This window comes from Aphelocoma coerulescens, chromosome 9 (genome assembly GCF_041296385.1).
Source record: "Aphelocoma coerulescens isolate FSJ_1873_10779 chromosome 9, UR_Acoe_1.0, whole genome shotgun sequence".
NCBI lineage: Eukaryota > Metazoa > Chordata > Aves > Passeriformes > Corvidae > Aphelocoma > Aphelocoma coerulescens.
This window is the reverse complement of record NC_091023.1, coordinates 4,519,508-4,541,656: the sequence shown is the minus strand read 5'-3', so window position 1 is coordinate 4,541,656 and position 22,149 is coordinate 4,519,508. Positions and strand designations below refer to the sequence as shown.

General features: G+C 40.5%; 1 protein-coding gene across 14 annotated transcripts in view; it reads right to left on the bottom strand.

Annotated features, from left to right (window-relative positions):
- Window positions 1-22,149, bottom strand: part of FAM168B (family with sequence similarity 168 member B) — a 528,280-nt gene that overhangs the window by 397,342 nt on the left and 108,789 nt on the right. The gene's annotated exons all lie outside the window — the stretch shown is intronic.

The window sequence follows — 22,149 nt, the reverse complement described above, 5'->3', positions numbered from 1 at the left end:
GATTTCTCTTTTCATGATATCAAGTGCTACACATGACCTTCTCTAGAGTAAAAAAAAGATAATTTAACTTGCAATAAAAATCTTGTAAGTATAAATTAGTAAGTTATTCTTTCTCATTCCACTGAGAGAACTGAGAGGCCTTGCAGGCCAGTGAGGAGAAACCTGAACTTAGACTTAAAATTCTTCTTTCTTTTTGGCTCATCTAGTTCAGGTGACTTGCCCCCTTTCGCTGTGCTTCCTTTTTTTTTAATTTAGGCAGAAGCAGATTCATCTGCACAGCTACCAGAAAATCTTTTTTAATTCCTACACACTCCTTATAACAAAACCACTACATCTACTGTCTAGACTTTTCATGTAAGTGTTAGTAGCATCAGGTGATGGCTATATAAACAGTTCTGAGCCTACATATCCATTCTCTCTAGGTTTGAATGAATGCTAAAGTGAGCTTATAATCAGCACAGTGAGATTCAAGCCTTTCTACATTGTCCTCAGTTTGATACAGAGCCAAACAAAAAAAATCCAAGGAAAAACTGCTGGAACTCAAAAACTTGCAAAGGGTAAGAGTGCTCTTCTCACTTTCATCATTTAAGGCTACACAATGGAAGATGCACAATTTTTCACAGTGGCAGACACCACACGTGTGTTACTAGCTCAGGTAAATATTGCAGCACTTAGGAAAGGCATTGAAAACTTTATGCCTATGAAAAATGTGGACTAGTAAATATACATCTTTAGGCAATGCAGACTCCAGGAAGGAGAGCAGGACTCCCATCACAGCAGCCACATGGGAATGTAACAGTAAAGAGAACAGAACAGAATTCACAAATGGTATTGAATTGCTTCTCATGTTTACAGCCCTGAGCACCAAGATGCCACTGAAAGCTCTTGTAAGCGAGTTGTTTGCCTTTGGAGGACTTGAGAAGGCCTTGAATTCTAATGCACAAGGATAAGGAACAAGCATTAACTTTAGAAAGTCACGTAGTATGCCAAAAGTAGCATGCACTGACCTAAACCTTTAAGACAGGAGCATATATTTGAAGAGAAATCAAAGTCAATCCAGTTTACACTGAAGTTATGATGAGCCCTATCAATATCAGCCAGGTAAGCAAGAATCCTTTCAAGAACAAGGGAAGCCATATACCTCCTTGAGCACAATTTGCTCTCAAGCATTGCAAATGCAAAACATCAAAGGCGGACAAAGAACAAACTTGTAGGAAAAAAAAAAAAAAAAGATGCAAATAAATTCTATCCATCAGTCTGGAGATACTAGATTGTCTGAAACAGAGAACAGTTGTGTTCTACACAGCAATTCCTTAAAATCAACATGGAATGGACTCATACCTGGATATGGCTCAATGTCATAATTTCTAATGGCAGAGGCTATATGAGACCGAGAAAGTTGCTTGAAATCAATACAGTTTTCTTCCATTAAAATCACAGTAGATTCAGATTCCTATGGAAATGTGCTAGTTGGCACACCATGGAGAACTACAACTTCAAATACCATTGAATAAAACATACTCCACAGTTTTGGTTTGCCTTTTCCCTTGCTTCCAAATGCACCTCTCACAAAGCAAGCTTTGGTCACCACACTATGCAATAATAGCCAAGGGGACAGCAGCTCCCACTGATTAAATACTGCTGGAAAAACATGACCAGAATGGGGAAAGGGGATTCAAAAGCATGATGTGGAGAAAGCAGAAGCAATTTCAAGCATAACAGCAGCAGTCTGCTGCTTTAGAATAGCCTCAGTGACACAGCTGAATCACCTATAGCACCAAGTCTGGGGACAGCTTATGTTACTGCCCACAGAATGTGGAGGCTTCCCCAGCCAAAGGAGATGTGTGTCCTGGTTTACAGTGTGCTGGGAGGCAATGGGAAAAGGCATGCTGCCTGCTCATTTGTAGCACTAAGAAGGAACACAAGGACACAATGCCTTTCTCACTCAGTTGCTGGCCTCTGGGAGTTAAAATTACTTCCACATCAGTACCCTACATAACCAAATTCTCCTATTTCAGCCTGATCTAGCAGCCTACTACTCAGAAATCTGTTGGTGGAATACCTCCTTGAGGGTGGCTGAGGGCTCAGCATGAAGCTCTCCCCATAATCCATGGCATTTAGAGTATTAGAAGATAATGCAACACATATTCTTCTCATCCATTACTGTAGAGAAAGAGTGTACAGGTGTGTATTTAAGAGCCTCCAGGTAGTAGGAATGTGGATCTCAGGACAAACAAATGGACCACATGTTTTCAAAGAAGTAAAAATCTTTCACATCACAAGCCTATAAATACCTGTTCTAACTTAATACAAAGCTCACTCATCCATGCTCTTTTCCCCTTATATAAGTTCAAACTTGAAAAAAGGATGTCTTTGTAACTGTGTAATATTTATATAGAAAGGTTTATGTCCTTGATTAATAGGAAGATATTGTAGGACACAATAGGGACTGGTTATTTTTAAGAAACATGAAGACAAAACTGCACTTTTAGGACCTGACTTTATTAGTCTTTTGCAGGATTTTTATAAGGCACCTCCAATATTTGATATCAGAATCAGGGAATTCCACCTATTATATACCATACTAGAAATACAGTCCATTAGAAGCACAAGAGCAATAGTTTGACCTTGCTTGAGATGAAATAACTTTGCAAGTAAAGTTCTAGAGAACTGACAAATGAAATAACTGCAAGAGCAGCTGTATTTTTGAGTTACTGTTAGTCCTGGTCTAATCCCAGTGAAATGAGGCACTGGCACAACAGCCAATCATGACAGAAGGTCCCATACAGTAAACGTTGTTCAGGGACATCCTCAAATGCATTTTCCCTGAGTTAAAACATTGCTCTCCCCCAGTCAAACAGGATGAACAAAACAAAGAACATATAACATAGCTGTAACACAGCCCAGTGCTCAGAGCTCCTTGTGGAGGCAAGCCCAGCTGGAGGGGATAGCCCTAAATACTCTCCCAAAATATAAAGGTCACCACACCTGCCAGGAGAGCACTTGTCTTTACTGAGTGGTGCTCTTCCAAGTGAATGCACAACCCCAGCCATTGTGTACAGCTGTGAACATCTCCATGGCTAACAGCAGAAACAGACCCCGTCACTGACAGAAAACTGCCAGCCTTCAGGCCAGCTTTTGACCACTGATCCACCATCCAGTGACAGTGCACGGTGGCTGCTGTTTAAAAACTATGCTGGAGAGAAGATATGTACTGATACACCTGAACTGAACATGATGAAAGCAGAGCATTTCAAACCTTATCTCCAGTTCAGAAGCTGGAGATTCAGTCTGAACTGGGCATGGAACAGTCTCCTTTTCACAACAGTTACATCCGGCCCCAAGTCAACCGAACTCTACAGATTTCTGTTAAAAAGATGATAATTGAATCCATTTGACATATGGAGCAAACTCTTGTCAGAACTCAGGCACCATGCAAACTTTCCCCTCTTCCCCAGCCAAGGTTTTCGTTGCTTCTGTTCTCAAGTTTAGACTCTCTCCCATCAGTATCTGCTCCAGTGAGTGTCCCATTAAACCATCCTGGAGGTTAAAAGGACATTGTACTAAAAATCTGAAACTAGGTCTCAGATCTCAAGATGTGGCCTGACTGCACAGTGCTGCTCACGATGGTTGAAAGCATGGCCTTAAAACCCACGTATCTGCAACAGTAAGGAGAGCCAAGGAACAGAACACCTGAAATCCTGAGTGCATTTAGGGGCTGCCTAATTAATCTGATATTCTAAGAATGGTAAGGACCAGGCACCCCATATGATCTGCTTCACAAACATAACTCTAATGTGGGTTGCATCTGTCAAATAATGTGATGTTAGAAAATGATACTCTAGACTGGGAAGTCTGTACTTAATTAATTACCAATAGTAATTACTTAGCAAGAATGGAATTCTTTTCCCTCTAACATATGGTTTTAGATAAGATAATTACTACTTTCAGAATCATTGGAAAAGTAGACTTCATTATCTGGAGCATAGAATTGGAGGGCTTACTTTAATGTAAGCCATATGCTGGGATGCCGAGTCATCACATGGATGCTGTGTTTGGGAAATTCTTGTCACAGTTACCCTACATTTACCCTCTAGTGAGGGTAAACTATTTAACTTCACATTTATGTTGGCTTTTTTTGTTTTCCATTTTCTAAGCACACTTCAAAATTTCTAGCATTTAGGTACATGTCTTACTTGAAACAAACTCCAGATCCTTCCAAAACAAAAGAGTACTTAAAAGAAAATTAAAAAGCATTTCCATTTACCACAGAATACTTAGGTTCAATTGCAGCATCTGTTTTTTAAACAGAGTTCCTGATTTGTAACTCAGTTTGCCAGCTGGGCTAAATCAAGTCACAGGAGTCAGCTACCCCCTCATTTTCAGAGTACATCTCAAGTGACCCTCCACGTCAAAAATTAAGAGTGTGTGTAAGTTAAAAGGACAAATTATTCAAGTAACAAATACCAAATGGTGTAAGCATTTCATTTCCAGACTTACAACCAGATAGTGTCCCCAGGCCACCACAGGGAGGAAGCTGCAAGGTGCTGAGAGCCCCTCAGGGAACTCAAATTCCCAAGGGAATGCCAGGGACCATATGCTACAGCAGAGCCTTTGAGAGGAGTTCAGGTGTGCTCTGAATGACACCCTTGAGCTTCAGATACTGTTGAAAGTTCCCTTACATAGCACTGACAGCCCAGAGTTTCCTGGTTTCCTCCCTACTCTTTCCTCCCTACTCTGCTATTCAGTCACCTGCACGGAGCTCCATTCACCACATGGACACAGGGGCATCCCTCATCTCACACAGGGGCTAATGTCTTCTTTATTTCAAACTCTGGAGGAAAACTCAGAGTTCTGTTATGCTTAAGCAAACACTTGCAAGGCTGGAAGTCATGAACGTGTCCATTTCCCCAGTTAAAATGGATGACAGCTCAGGATTTCTCAATTTATTTTTAGGGTAGGGACAATTGATTTAACATAATGGCAAGCACCATTGGCAAAATAATTCCTAAAAAATCCAATTATGGAAGCCTTGACTAAGACATTTATGTAACTCTACCTTGTAAATGAAGCCTCTCCCTCCCTTAACCACTGGGCCTAGGCTGCAACCTGTTGCCTGTACTATTCAGATCAGAGAGATTACTGTGAGTCAGGTGTGCTGCCATGGAGCAGGATGCCTCCCTCACTGCCAAGCAGAGCTCCTCTCCAGAGTGTCACTGCAAAGCACAGCACACAGTTTGGAGCCTCCCAAATGAGCCTTGAGGGACACAGCTAGAGAACTGCCCCCCCTGAGCTCACATGTCTCAAGCTCTCTAGGCAGAGCTACTGACCTCACTGCGGGCAGTAACTCGTTCAGAGCCAGCTGTGGATCTCTGGCACTCCTCTGTGCCACATCTGCTCAGGCAGCTGGACTAGATGGCCACTGTAGGTCCCTTCTGATTGAAAGGATCTATTTTACTTCCATCAGCCTCTGCTGAGGTTGTACTCAAACCCTGCAGGACCTTATTCAACTTCTCTGGTTGAGCTTTAAAATCAACGTGTTTGGAAAAGAAAAGGTAATCCTGTTGCACTTGTACCTTTGACAGAAGAACATTTTGTTTTCAACCTAACTCAGAGTAAACTGACAGGTAAGTGAAACTGTGACATTGTACAGATCCTGATGGCCACATCCATTCAGACCACCTGACAGTTCTATGAAGTAATTAGTTTGATTTGCATAATACCTGCTCTGCAATAAATCCTTGGACCTTTACCAGCTCATTGACTTTCTTCTGTCCCTCTAACACTGCAGCCTTGTGGAATTCACTCCTTGAGACTTATTTTGGAGAGAAGAGAGAAGAGAGGGGAGAGAGGGGAGAGAGGGGAGAGAGGGGAGAGAGGGGAGAGAGGGGAGAGAGGGGAGAGAGGGGAAACTCAGGGGAAACTCAGGGGAAACTCAGGGGAGACTCAGGGGAGACTCAGGGGAGACTCAGGGGAGACTCAGGGGAGACTCAGGGGAGACTCAGGGGAGACTCAGGGGAGACTCAGGGGAGACTGAAGTAGCATGTTTGGCTTACCTACCATATTTAACCATTCAAAAGCAAACTGGAATTCCTTAGGGAATGTAACACAGCACCCTTGCCTCAGGCTTTTTCACCACCTTATTCCACAGGGGCATGCTTTAAAGAGTTCTTTTGGAGGCTTTGCTGACCTTTAGGTGGCCAAAGGATTCACCCTAAAACACACATTATATCATGCCCAGAACTAATCCAGGAAAGTACTGAGTAGCAGCACATTCAGAGCAGAAAAGAGGATGCTTTCACCATAGCCTTTCAGCAAATGAACTGAACCTTTGCATTTCAGCCAAACATCCTCAAACACAGTACGTTTAGAAACATATTATTGTTTCTAAATGGACAATGTTGAGTTAGCTGGCATATCTGGCACAGCTGCCAAAACCTGTTCCTGTTAGCTGTCTTTTGAAATGGTGAGCTCCAGATCTATTTTGGTGTGGAGGACAATATGCTTTCCTCAGTTCAGCAGGTAGGAAGCAGCAACATCAACTTTCCAAACAATGTTCAAAGTGGAAATTTAATAGTCAACATGCTTCTGCTTCCTCAGGCTGTATCTCTAGACTTTGAAGTGACGATTAGTTTTGCAAAACCTCATTTTATAGGCTTGCCAACAGATCTCCACATAGATTGCAAATTAACTAGCACAGAAAGCTGCGACTGGGGTCCTCATTAGCACACGGTCATTTCCAGTGCTTCTCTCCAGCTTCCTAGATCATTACTTGAGCTCAAACTAAATCCAGCATCATAACTAAACTACTCTTCTAACTTGAGACCCTATAAAATTGCAGTCTAGTTTATTCTGCAATCTGTTTGTGCCTTGTGTTCTGACTGAAGCACAGGTTTGCCTTTTCTGAGACTTTGTTATTTGAATTTTGTTTTTACAACACAAACAAAAGAGTGCAAAGTGTTTGATTTTGTTTTTCCTGGACTGAGCTTAGCTTTAGTCCTTCTTTGATTTTCAGTGTCAAATATGGCAAGACTATCCTTCAGGGTTTGCAGATATTTACTGAGAGATATTTACTAGAGGAAGAGGAGGGAAGAGAAAGATAAAGTGCAAATACCAAATTCAGTACCTTTCTCTATGTAGGGAATCTGAATCTAGATTCCCATTTTCTAGTAAAGGAGCAATCAAAGTTTTGACTCTTTAATCTACCTGGAACCAAACCTCAAATTAAGTCATTGGGGTGAAAAAGAACAATCAAAAAGAAATGAGTATTTTATCAAACTCACATTTTCAGCAGCTGAACTGGAACTTGCCATCCTCCCACAGTGCCACAAAGTGCTCTAACTGCTTTCAAGTTCTGATCAGCACAACTCAAAACAAGATTCAAATACCTGCCAAAGCAAGGCATTGCTGAGTCTGGGGTAGCAGTTCCAAAGGTCCCACACAAGCCTGTAGGTGCCTTTAGATTTCACATGAAACTACTCACTCTTGACAACACACAATGTAGCAACATTCACCCTGTTTCCTCTCAAAGTTATTTAGGCTGCTGGTGTACAAAATTTTGTTCAGCTGTGATGAATTAAAAAAAAACAAAACACCAAACCCAACCCTAAACCAAAGGTTTAGGGGCTTTGATCAGTATTGAAAAGGTGCTTTCAGTCAGTCAGTGAAAATCTCTAACTTTTGAATAGTTCATAGCAAGGCATTAGGTGTAAACCAACATGTTGTGTAGTTAGAAAGCAAAAAGAGGAGCTTTTTAGAAAAAGCAGGTTTGGCCACAGGCAGAGAAATTGTTTTGGACATTTCTACTGGGGCAAACAAATGTTTGGCTTCTGCATTGACTCATTGTTGCTGCTTCCCATACTGTAGGTAGCAGGTAGAAATTGAGCCAGGCATTAAAATGCTGCCTAAGTCAGGATTTTATGCTTTCATGCAGTGTCTCAATTAATCAAAATTTTGCCATAAAATTCGAGCAGCAATGCTCAAAGCCAAGTCAAGTCATAAAATACAAGCTGATTAATTTCCCTCTAATTTGTATGATAATTAAAATTCCAACTTTTAATTCTGTTAATTGTTCTCCCACAAGGAGGTTGATTGGGCTTTGCTAATACATGCTGTGAAAATGCACTTCCCAGAGGTCTGTCTTTGTTTCCTTTAAAATGCAATGTTTTTACATAATTATCCCTTAACTTCCATAGATAAATGTAAGCTTATCTCTGGCCTGTTTTGACACAAGTCCCCGTGTAACTTAAGCTGTGTCCATAAATCAAATGCTCAAAGTCATTAGGTGTTTCATCAAAACATTGTGCCAGTGTGTGCTTCTCTGTGACTTTTAATGAGCAATTAAACTTGCAAAAGACAGGGGGGGGGGGAAATCTAGAGTAAAAAATTGCACACACATTCTCTCCTGGAAGTCAAATATCTCTGAACTGGAAATAGACAAAATATGTGATACATCAGACACCCTGCTTTCTTCTCACCTTCTGCTTTCCACAATCCCAACAAACTGCATATAAAAGCAGTCAGAGGAGAGCTGAGCAGAGTTGGCACCTGCACACAACCCTGATGCTCACTGGAAAAGAAAGTTTAACTGGTAAAGCTGCAGTCAACCTGCAGCTTATGCATCTCTGGCTGGCTATAAACTTATCCTTTATCTGGTATACCTGAATGGAAAGTCTTAGCAGGCCCTTCCATGGGGTACAACAATTATTTGGGGTACACAGACAACACCTGCCATGCTCTCTGCCATGAATTAATACATTATGGCCATTGCAAAGAAGCAACAAAAAAGTCCTCTGTGTTTGTGTGGCTCTGGACACATTCAAAAGTTTTTCATAAACAAGGATTGAGATGAGGCTGGTAAATCCATCGCCACTTGCACTCAGTCTTGCCTGGTTATCAGTGTCCAAGCAGACTCCTTGTTCCTCAGAGCACGAAATGACCATGTGCCTTTTGCCATTCCATGTGCCTTGAATTTCCTCTCCTTATGCTTTCCTGACTTATACTTTTTTCTGTATAAATGACCATCACATCACAACAACGCCACATCAAAAAACCTCCCAAAGTTGTCTGGATTTTCCCTGCCAGGATAGATGATTACACTTCTGTTCACAATGGGGGCATTGCCGTGATCCCACCATTTAACCACTTTGTAAAGCCCCCCAAGTTACAACTATTAAGTTCCAAACAGCACCAGCAGTGAATTTGGGGCTCAGGTGATGGATGACAGACATGGAAAAGAGGAGTCTAAGCCCTCATTCCCCTCAGGAGCAGCAGATGGCCCAGAGCTCTCCCCTGTTTTCTTAAACCTCATCAGCACCACACCATCATCCTGTGTGAGAAAACGAAATATATTTCAGGCCTGAACCCCTTATCTGGAACATTTTCCATCTTCCAGAGCTATTCCTTTGACAATGAAAAAGCTATTAAAACTCATTTTCCATAGAGAATTACACTTTCTCTAATTTACCCTCCATTTAACACACTCTGTAGGTCCCCAATATCAAACCAATGCCAAAATGTGGGCAAGGAAGTTCTGGCATGCATCACCCTCTGACTCAAACCAGTACAGGAATATGCTGAGTGTCTTAAACTAATCAAATAGCCCAAATCTTGGCAGATAAGACAAGAAAATCAATTGTAATTTCTTTGGCTGTTTTCTCATATCTTTTCAACTTGTTAGCAGACATTTCTTTTAAGAGAGCGGTCAATGAATATTTAATGCTGGGACGTACTGCCAATTTTATCTGCCAGCTAATAAAAAAGCTGCTTGGTCATGGGTGTAAGAGAAGAGGTCTATTTCAGCCTCTGTGGCTGGCTGGCTGTAATAAGAAGGATGACAATTTTAAATTGGGAGATTAATGGATAATTTGGAATCACTGTCATTCTGACACAGCCAGTGACCTTTTCAAATTGACAGATAGCTCCATTTCACCCCAACCAGCTACAACAAGAGATTGCTTTAAACAATTGGACCTAAACGCCAGGCTTAAAGGAGGCCAGGCATAGGAATGTGGCAGGGCAGCTTATAAGTAAAATAGGCCTCCCAGAGATTAATGGAATAGTTAGGAGGGCCATCCATCCAGCAGTTCCAATTCTCAGTTTTTAGCTACTGCAGCATTAGCAAGGTAAAAGGCACTGGTGTCAGAAAGAAGAATGCTCAGTATTATCTTTACCAGCAAGAAAAACAGTACAGCTGAAACACTGAATCTTCTAGGGTCTGTCCAAAATTATATTGTGAAAAGATATGAAATAGGTGAAAGGAAACTTCTGCAGACATCTGTACCCATCCTGTGATATTGGGCAGCATTGCTTCAGCAGCAACACACAGAGCCATAAATCACTTGGGAGAAAAATAAAATAAAAAAGCACAGAAAAACTCATTTCCTGCTAGAGCCAAGTCTTGCTCAAGAGTCCTGAAATTATGGACCTTAAAAGTAAGTTATTGCTAACAACAGAAAAACTATTTTATGCAAAGCTGTGAGAGCTATCTCTTTGTATGTTCTCTCCAGGAATCTTTCACAGTTTGATTCCCAGTGTTCAAGTCCAGTCTCATGACATGACTTTGGAAGGGAAGTCATGTTTATAAACAAGGAAGTGAGTTGTCTCTTGACAAACTTGACATGCCATTGTGCAGTTAAATATACAATATGAGAAGAAATTGATTCAGAAGGGTAGTCTCATATTAATTTAGAATTCTATTTTAGAAACTCTTCCTGTACATAAGGCTTTGGTTTTACTTGCAGAGGTTTGCTAAATGTGGATTAGCATTTCTTTTCAGTGACAGATCAGTTGTCACACACTGTCACATAATCATTTTTTTAGGAAGATGAATGGGGTAGCACTTCAGGCCAGCAACCCACCTTCCTAGTGATTACTGCTGGGAGATCTACACTCCCAAATGTCTCCAGACTCTTACCCTTATTGTCCCAAATAGTTTCTGAGGAGTTATTTTAAAATACTGACAACTACTGGGCCATTTTCTAAATGCAGAATATGTCACCAAGTACTGCTCATCAGGGAAACTGAAAGCCTGTGTTGGAAACAAGATGGAGATGTTGCAAAGAAATATGTTCAGTTTCCAGGAGATGGAAAAGCACATGTGGGGCAGATGCATATCACCAGCCATACTAATGAAAGGTCCCCCATTAACTCCAAGGTCAGCAGTTGCCATCATCTATTACAGCTAATTTCAGCTTGTGTCCCCAAATCAGGACCCAAGTCCCAAATGCAATACAAGATACAACTCGGGATGCCATGCAGGTAACTCTGTGCACCCCAGTAATCCTCATTTGGTTCAGTAGCATGGCTGAGATCTTGGAGGTAGGAGCATATTTTAGATTGTCTGAGAATGAAACAAGACAAATTTCTTGAGAAATTCTGCTTGCTACGGCTGCACTGAGAGTGACAGACACTGTAACACACTCTGAGTGTTAAAGTAGAACAGCCTATTCCATTTGGAAGGGACTGACAATGATCACATCTCATCCAACTGCCTGATCACTTCAGGACTGACCAAAAGTTGAAACTTGTTATTAAAGGCACTGTGCAAATGCCTCCTGCACACTGACAGGCGTGGGGCATTGACCACCTCTCCAGGAAGCCTGTTCTAGGGTCTGACCCCACTCTTCAGTAAAGAAATGCTTCCTTGTGTCCAGTTTGACCCTGTCCCTAGCACAGCTTTGAGCCATTCCCACATGTCCTGGCACTGGATCTCAAGAAGAGCTCAGTGCCTCCCTCTCCCCTTCCTCAGGAAGCTGTAGAGAGCAATAAGGTTGCCTCCTTCCCACAGGCAACTCACAGCCCCCAGTCTGTACCTGTGGCCAGCATTACCCTGCCCTGCAGAAGAAATAAGCTAAATGATCATAAGAAGGCAAAGCTGCCATAAATTACACAAGCCTTTCTGACAGGAAAAAAAATGCCAGCAAACCTGCAATGAGATCAGCACCCACTTTTCCCAAAAATCTTCACTTATGAAATACACATAGCAGATTCTTCACTAGCTCTATAACATTTTACCTGGCACAAGTGTAATAATTATTACATTTAGTCAAAGTGATTCTGCAACAAAGAAATTCTGCAATTAAACATACTAAATCCACTTCCATTATCCATTATTTGTGAGCACACTGAGAAATACCAGCTAACAGACTAAAATTCTAGTAGTTTTTCTGAAATATCACAATATTTTCAAATATCAGCATGATTTCTGGAAGCAGGAAATGTTTCATAGGCAAATAGGGGAATATGGGGTAAATTCATCACCACATTGTGATAAATGAGTTACACATTCAATGTGCACTAAATCTTGAAGGCAAGCTAGGCATGAGTAAGTGCAGCAATTGTTATGGATAACAGAAATCAGAAGGTTCCAAATGTTTGATAAAGTGATGAGCTCTGTAGCACACAGGAGAGCGATCAGAAAATTACACTGGAATTGAATCATGCCAGAGCTCAGAACAGGGCAAAATATCCCACAGAGGAACTACCACAGAAAGCATTCTGAACCCAAGAACTTGGCATTGCTACTGTCAGAACTAAAGAGAAACCACTGTTTCTTTTAGGCCCATCCTGCTTGCACACCTGAAAACAGAACTGACACAATAAAGGGCTGAAGCAGAGCAACCAAGCTGATCAGTTCAATACATGCTTTTAAATGACACTTTTTAGCAAATGCAAGACGGATAATTCTGAAATTGGAAACAGTTGAAACTTATGATTTTCCTTTTACCCCGCAACTAAAAGCAGGAAATTATCTTCAAATTTATAGTGCAAAACCAAAGAGGTGCATTTGTGACACTCCAATGCTGTGCCATTAAAAGCATTTATTCAAAGTCATACAACTAGAAAATGGGCCACTATAGCCAAATTGCTTCTTTTAGAAATAGAGTGGTTTGAAGATAGTTGGCTGCTAGTAGATTACAGAATTACAACTTTGATTTTATATTAGTTAGACTGGAAAGTCTGTACTTTGCTGTTTCTGTAACACATTAGAGCATTTGTGCAATTTCAGCTGAACTAATCTGGCACCCCACTTACATCAAAACTTTGCATGAGAGCTCTATAGCATAAAATGACCTCAGTTTGTGATGATCCTTTCATTTGATGGCCTCTGAAAATAATCCTGTCTCAAGTAGACTGGATTACTTTGCAAGTTTCATTTTCTCTTGTTATCAAAATACCAAAACAGATTTTGAAGGGGAAAAACTGGAATGAATCCTCCAGGCCAAATAGATTCCACTTTATTTATAGAAGAAAAACAAAAAAGTAAAAAAGAACAAACAACAAAAACTGCAAACCAACACAAACAGAAGAAACCAGAGCAAAAGAAAAACCACCCACACTAGAGAATGCTGGTAATGTTGCCTGGGACTGCCAGGCTCCATCAGTCCCCAGTGCTACAGCACAGGGCAATAGTGTAACTGAGAGCAACTGCTCACAAACCCAAATCCCTGCTCATGGGGTTCAAACCCTGTTTTAAAGGTTACAGAATTGTTATTAGAGAATTATTTGATCTTGTTTTGATAAGATCTTATCACAAGTTTGACATTTATTACATATGATTTGTTTCCTCCTACTTTGCATGAACCACAGAGATCCCTTGTGCTGAGGGCCAAAACAAACTCAGGCCTTTTAAATCAGGATAATTTCTTCCACTTTCCCATTGCCACACCTTAGTGACCAAGAACTATTATACATTTTGCAAAACCACTGCCTAGAATTTGAAATTGGGCATCCAAAATTAGAGGAAGCTTGAATATTTTGGCTTTTGTCTAATTCTGTCTGTTGACAGGATAGAGGAAAGCCAGCACACAATAAAATTAGTCCCTGACAAATTTAACAACTCCTATGAAAACAGCACTACATAAACTCACCTAACAGTGGGTTAATTCTGTACTGCATCTCCTCAAATGTCAGACTCAAACTTGACTGTTTGATGTGACAATTTGACTTCGAGGAGCTGTGTTTGTGTGCAACATCTCCTCTCCAGAAGTCCACAGGTAAAAGACATCATCTTTTCCTTTCTTGATATAAAGAACATTACAGGTGAAATACATCACACTGCTAATCAAACACGGGCTTCCATACCCTTGACACACCTTTGCTATGTGAATGCAATCCCTCAGACAGGAAAAACTGGTTTAATACTATATTAGAATAATGGAGTTAGATGTAAAATTAATTCCACTGAAAAAGCACCTAGAAACTTCTATATATATATTAAAGTACAGCAACATTTTGAAAAATATGAAAGAAAGTAAAAATTAATTTTTGGCCTTTTGGTAGTTTTTGAAAGCAGAGAAAAATGAGATTAGTTTCAGATCTCCCTTTTCATAGAACATTACTAGCATTTTAACTGGACCAATCAGTTGCCATTCCAAGGGAAGGCAATCCAGAGCTTACTCATCTTTAATGAGAGTTTGGTAGTAAAGCATAGCAGAACATGTTCATGAGTACAAGAGCAACTTGCTAAGTCTTAAGAGCATAGTAAAATGTTTTGTTAGAGAATTTAAAAAACTATACTATTTTACTTGCAAGAAAGAACAAAAAAACCTCCAAAATATTAAAGGTGTTTCAAAACATTTTTTTCCTTTTGATATTTAATGGATATTTTTATTGCCATGCTGAATATAAGCTCTCTAGATACATCAAACTGCATTTTCAGCTGTGTATTAATCAAAGACAAAATTCCTTAACTAGAAATCACAAAAATGAAAAGTTTTCAGCACTTCTGTATGGTATTTTAGCCTAATATTCCAAAATTAGCCCTTTCTCTACACGACAAAATCATTGTCTATGTAGGATTAAATATAAGCACCAAATTAATGACAAGGGCTTAACGGCTTCAGACATTACAATATTTGGTGTAAACTTTGGCCCTCAGATGCAGCAAGCAAGGACAAAGTTCTGGAAAGCAATTGAAAATCTCACCCTCACTTTGAAAGGTGAATTAGGCAGTAATAAACTGCCATAAAACTTTCACGAGGTTCACTGGCCATTTTCCAGAGGTAAGCTAAGGTAATATTCTTAGGAGAACAGTATAGTAAAATAGAGAAGTCCAAGGAAAAGGAGTTCTTTTAAAATGCTACTACTCCATCTGTAATCTTAAGTATTAGCAAGGCTAATGCACCTTTTTCTTGCTGAGAACCCAGGTCTGACAGTCAGCCCATCACCAAGGATCTGTGTTCACAAGTGGCTCAGTGACAGGATTCTTCCTCTTGTATAGAAACTTCTCACTCTCCCCCTGAATAAACTCAGAGCACTGCAGCTCAAACCTAGAGAATTCCTCTCATCCCAGAGCACTGCCCTTGTGCTTGGAGGGACCAACTCACTCCTCTAGAGGCTGTTCTTCCCTGAGAGACAAGGAACATGTCCTGCTTGGGACAGGCCACTCTGTAGGGAAGGCAATAATGGGAATCCAGCTGACCACCAGAAAATTCATACCCACTTCTCCACATCATTACAGGCTTCATGTAACAACTCTGCTTTATCATCTAAAACTTCCAGAGATGATAAGTAATTAGAATTTTACAAGAACTGTTCATTAAGAACAAGCAACACCTTCCTGCTCCTCTCTAAATGAGCTATGTTTCCACGTGGAATCCAGAAAAACGGGCAAATCCCTCAGCATTTTCAACTGCAACCCTCAAGTGCTCAGCCAACTGCTCCAGGGCTTCCTCCCACCCTGCCTAACCTGCTTTGTGTTCCAGTGGCTTAAATAGCAACCTGAATCAAGCCAGAAACACATTAGATCTTAATTTCAGCTGGCATTCTGCAGGACTTTGGTAAGTCATTTGACCTCTTCATGCCTCACAGCATGGCTTGAAAGATCCATGGGAAGCCACGGCTTCCACACAAAGCAGACACCTCCCAAACAGCGTTTCCAGGGTAGGTGTGTGTGCCCATTAGGACTCATTCAATTCCTCAAGAGCTTATACTGCTGGGAATGGGCTGTGGACACTCTAAAACCAAGGCACAGGATTTCACATTCTACCACAGTCACTTAAAAAAAAATCCCTCTGACTGGACAGATTTATTGGTTCCAATTAAATTAATTATGATCACATCAGTTCTGTACAGCAGCTATTACATGTGCAAAATAAGTTCAGAGTTTTCAATCAAAACTATGTCCATGCCACCACACAACACAATTCCTGTTAAAGTGAACAAGCTATACTCTCAAAATCCATCTTTGTCCATATAATATTTTGTTCATGGGTAGGCATTTTGGTAGTCCTAGGAGACTTTAGTCTCTCTTTACCCTCCAGTGGAACTCCTCCTAAGGCAATTCCAGAAATGTTTGTCTTCTTGACCATTAGGGAGAATGCATCTAGCAAAGAGGGACAGAATGATGTCAAAATTATATTGAGGCAAATAAATTACAACCATTATAAGTTTTATTGCATATAAAAGTTCTTAAGCTACATGGAAAATGAATTGACAGAGAAATAAGGCAGTCTACTAGGAATCAAGGATGAAGTTAGTAAAGGCCATATCAAATTTGGCTCAATTGCTCTGTGCCCTTTTGCAGTGGATAATAGTCTTGGTGGTATGTGGGAACCCACATTTAACATTTCCTGCTAAAAGGTTTCCCACAATTCATAGAAACAAAGGAGACAGGCAGTTCTATGATCTTTATTGGAATAGACTTTGCAGCACAAAATTTCTCCCCAGATGGAATGGAAGCAGGGTGGGTATATACCCCATTTAGCTGGAACATGCACCAAGTCTGACCATGAAAAATGTAACCAAGAGCCAGTATAGAAATTTGAATATAGGAAGGGAAAAAAAAGTAAAACAAACCAGCCACCAAAAAACAAGACACCAAACAGCCATCAATCCAAAGATGCCAGGAGGTGAGCACCTGAATGGCTTTATGGTTTGGCCTTTTTATTTCTGACTACCCATAGCAACCTGCTGATCTCCTCCACTGCCTGCACCAGAGACACCAGCAGTGCCACCTGACTGTGCTGCAGTGTGAGATCAGAATGAAATCTGAGTTTATTAATCAAAAGCTACTACCTGGCAAACCAGGCAGCTCTTCACAGCTCAGATTAGTCTGCTTTAGAAATACTATCTGTAAAATCAAGATGGCAATGCTTAATCCAATATATAAATATATTTAGACTATATAGTCACCCTGTAATCTAACCTAGGTAGACTTAAGAGAACCAAACAGTTAATAAAATCCATTAAAAACCCTAGCAATATACTGAACAAAACAGAATGCATCAGCTTCTAATAAAATATACCTCCAAGTTTCTACTGTCAGATCTAGTTGCAGCAGATATTATCATGTTCACTAGAAAAGAGGCAAATCAGACAGAAATCACAGTCATCCCAGTTATTTTAAAAATATTTTTATTTTTACCACAGGACTTCCATCTCATTGGAGGAGGTCAGGAATTATACTACCTCTGACAAGGTCCTCACTATTTCCTCCCTGCCTTAGTTCTAATTATCAGCTGAAGAATTTGAGCTAAATTTATTATAACTATGCCCACTTGAGAATTCTCTCCTCTGACTCATGAGAGATGCCTGCACTCATTCCACTCTTCTTGCAAACATAAGTCCAAAAATAGACCAAAATATACTGGGACTTTTGCCCCAGGAGCCTCATGCCACACTAATGAAATCAATGGGAAATTCACCACTAACTTCAAACAAATGTAAGATCAAGCACAAAATTATCTTCTAAGATTTCATACTTATTTAGAACCTTGCAGAAGATCTGAAATTGTTTTAAAACCTTTAATAAATTAAGCTCTACATAATTCTTGTGAACTTGGGCATATCCCATCTGAGCAATAAGCAAGCAAAAGGATTTTAAAAGTGCTTTTCAAAAGCAGCTATGAAATCTGCACCTGATTGTGCACAAGAGCATTGAACAACATGAACTTTGTTTTTAGCAGTACTACAAGACGACTGGGACAAAGTGGTTTTCCAAAAGATCAGGCCCAAATTTTCTAAACTGTGGTCTCTATAACTTCATGCCAACACAGAAGAAAAATCAATACACACTTGGAAATGCAATTGTTCTCAATTTTACCAAATCATGCCCAAAAATAATTATGGCAGAGGTCAGTCATGGCAGTTACTGTACTCTCTGTACAGTTCATTTTTCCTTCTGCTACAATAGAATTCTTTCTTGTTACTTTGCATTATAGCACAGTCAGGATTGCTTGGTTTTATGGGGTTTTTCCTCCCCTAAGGTACACCCGTCTGTTCTTTAACCAACCTCCATGACACCGTAATGGTTTGGGGTCTTTCTGTACATTCTCATGCTAACAAGATTCAGTTCATTGTCTCATGAAATAGTGTTTGACACCCACTTTCATAAGCCCAAACCAGAACATTTAGTCACAGATATTATCTGTGATGTCCTATTTTACATCATACCTCTTGTTAACTATTGCCTCCAATAATCTAGTGGAAGAGTAATGGAATATTATAGACTCAAGATGCTTGGTAAAATAGACCATGATCCAATTCCTTTGACTAAGATAAAACCTTTTCACCTAACCTCTACACTATTGCTTCCCTTAATCATTTGGACTAGACAAGAATTAAGGCAGAAATCATAGCTGAAGTGCATGAAGTGACTCACCATCAAACTGAGGCAATTGCCACAGAGAGATTTGCTAACAAGGTTCCAGACTCTGAGGACAGATGTTGGAGACTGTGACACATGATACAGGGCTAATACAAAAAAACCCCACTTACAGGTATTTTCTGAGTTGCTGCTTGCTCCCAATTTACTCTTTCATAACTCAATGTCAGACTGCTCATTTTCAGAGCAGAGTTAAGAGACCTGCATGTTACTAATGCCCATGATGCCAATATCAAATTTGGTGTTTAAATTTTTATTCAACCCTTTGCAATGCTTAGAAGACTTAGGTAAAACCCTTTCAGAGCACCTTCAGTAATCTGTTGGGCCCTAAAAATACAAGACAGCTGTCTGTAAAAAGAGCAAGAATAGCCCCAAAAGACTTAGAACCATCAGGGGCTGCTTGTGAAAAGGGACAGGGACGTTGGGCCCAGAGCAAGGTCATACCAGCACATCCCTACAGAGCAGAGTCGCAGTTCAGAGGGGCCTCGACAAACAGAAATGAGTTGACGAGCATCACACACTTCAGCAGAGCCAAATACAAAATGCTGAACTTCAGACATAACCCCAGGTACTGCCACAGGTTAGGGGTGGGCTGGTGAGGTAATAGCAGTGCAGAAAAGGTCCTGGGAGACCATTAGTTCTGTTATCAACACTTACATACATACAAATCTCAAAACAACTCCTCCATAAAACATCATATTCTTTCTTTCTTTCTTTAGTGAAGCAGCATCATGTTTAGCAGATGGTGAGTGGGTGGCCAGGTAATTGTGTGAGACAGAGGTTTCAGAAGCAAACAGGATTTTGTTGGTGATAAATAACTATCACGTAAAGTCAGCAAAATCCCATAAAATTTTTTCTATTCAATGTAAAACTAATGGGAGGGTCTAGCTTTTTACTTTAAGAATTTCTTATCTACAGCTCCTGGACAATGCTCCCAACAAGACAAGAAACCTCCTGCCTCAGAAAAGTGAAGCATTTGTTCCTGAAGTAACGTCCTGTTACACATGCACTGTTTGCACTGATAACCCAGGCTGGCAGCCTTTCTTTGTCATCTCCCAGTTAAAACAATACCAGAACAGGAGGTTTAACCTCAACTAGTGAAAGCTCTTCCACCTTTGAAGCACAGAAGCCACCAAGGCACAAGTAGCCTGTGTGTAGGGTGAGTAGCTCCAGGGGGTCACTGGCAGCCTGCTCCAACCCCTGGGATTGCCCTCACTTCACACAGTCACACACACTTCCTGCACTGACCTACAACTTTCCCAAAACAAAGATTGGAACATCTTAGAGCTGCAGTCTCCAGATGGGGAAGAACAGGGCGTGTGGGGGAAACCAAAGCAAATCAAAAACCCCAAATTCATTCAACTTTTTTTTTTCTTTTTTTTTTTTCTTTTTTTACAGCTTCAGGAAGAACTACCCTGATTTTCAAATAAGGAATAGTGAACTATTGCTGGAATCAAGAGGAGACCTAGGTGCATGTGCATATTTGGCACCCTCCACCTGCTTTACAGAGGGAAAAGAGAAGGCTGATATTCCAGCCCGTGCCGAAGAGTGTATACTCTAGTGGCCAGAGCCTGAACAACTATTACCTGACAACCCAAAACAAAAACCATTACCATATTTGGATAAACGGACAAAAATCCAATGTCTCAATCTTAAATTACAACATGTGCATGAGATTAACATCTGAATATGATTAAACAGAGCTAGATTGCAGAGAGTTAACCTATGTCAGCTCAAGAAATAACCAGGTCCACTACAGTTACACAACACAGACATCATCTACTGGAAATAAACTTGCATAATTTAGCAGCTATGTATTTTGAAGGCATCCCTTCCTACACCATTTTATGCAACTACAGATTCAAGTAACAATTCTGAACATATGCATTACAATATGAAGAACAGGAGAATCAAATTCAAAATAAATAAACTCTGAATAAAGCCTGCCTGTTAACTTGAACATCTTGGTTCATCAAAGCAAAAAGTATGATCAGCTTTCACTCCAAGGATGTCCACAATGTCCCAGTGCAAAAAGAACTGGGATAGTTAAGACTCCCCAAAAATAGCCAACTGCACATTAATTCAGGAGGTGAGAACACTAGACTTAGGTTACAATATTTTTGATGCAGGGTAGGGCAAAGGATGCACTCATTCCATAGGCAGGAACATTGCTTTGCTGTTCTGTAGAGCCATTTATCCTTTTATTTATAAGGAACACAAGAAATACTGAAAGACCTGGCCTTTTTGCCTTCTGTGCACAGCTAATCCTAGACCTCTGCTTTGGATCAACTTGTCTGAGCTCACACAAGACAGCCCACAGGACTTGTCCAAATTGCTTTTTGTTTAGACTTAAAAAAATAGGTGGATTCTGCACTTTAGAGCTGACAGCAATTAATATTATGTTAAAATTTTTAAGACCTATTAATTGACTATGATTCTTTAGACGTTGTATGTAAAAGAAGTCTCAGCCTAACTGCAATTCATGTTAATACAAACTAACTTAATTCAGCACTGCTGATGAAGCTTCAAGGTACTTACTAGAGGAGAAGCAAAGTTCTACTTTTGTAAAGAACATTTTTTTCAAAGGATTCCTGCCAACCTCTGTAACTTGTCAGGTTATTTGCCAGCAGGGAGTACAGACTTGGGGGAAACAGCAGTTCCATGTCTGGGGAGGCCTGCCCCTGGGTAAATCAGTTAGAATTGAAAAAAAAACCCACCCACTTCAGAGTAAAGTACATTGGATAGCAGGGCAGCTCCTCAGCACTGCTAGCTCTTTCCTCTGTGTTCACACCTATAAAAACCTATAAACTGTCTGCAAAACTACAGTGAGGACTGATTGGTGTGGAAAAGATGAGCTCTGTTTTGTGATGGAGAGTCTCTCTCTGAGCAGCACAGAATATGAAGCTGGTACAGTGGGCCTGTACATGGCATCTCTGGCTGCAGTTCCAGGACTGGAGACAGATTATCCTCCCTGTGCAACTCAGCACATCACTCAGCAAATTGGACATTCTCCTCTTTTTTTCCTCCTGGTATGTCATGTCTTTAGTCAGGAGCCTGTGTCACGGGGATCCTAAGCCTTCTGTGACCTACCACAGCACAAACACACACACACCTTCCATTCTTTACAAGGTTACCTTCAGTTAGTTTTCAGCTGTTTACAGCAGGTAAAGTGTGACAGGTTATCACCACCTGCCTACCAGGCAGTTCCAACTGGTTCATACAGCGTGTCCTTACCAGAATGCTGAAGCATTTTGTTGCACTTGTATGCTTAACTTTCTATTTTCAGCGTCAAATCAGGATTTGAATTTCAGGTCTACTGAATAATGGGATCTGTGGGATATATCCTTGAAATAGCTCTTGCATTGATTCCTCAGCAGAGCAAATATCCTTCAGTTCAAGAAAGTCCCAGCAGATAAGAAGGCAGCTCCCCACTTCTCCCAGCACCACACTTTGAGAATGACATATAAAAATTCATTACTGCAAGTTTCCTCTGATTCTTTCACTCCAGAGGCAAAGCCTGAACCATGAAGTCAGCCTTGTCC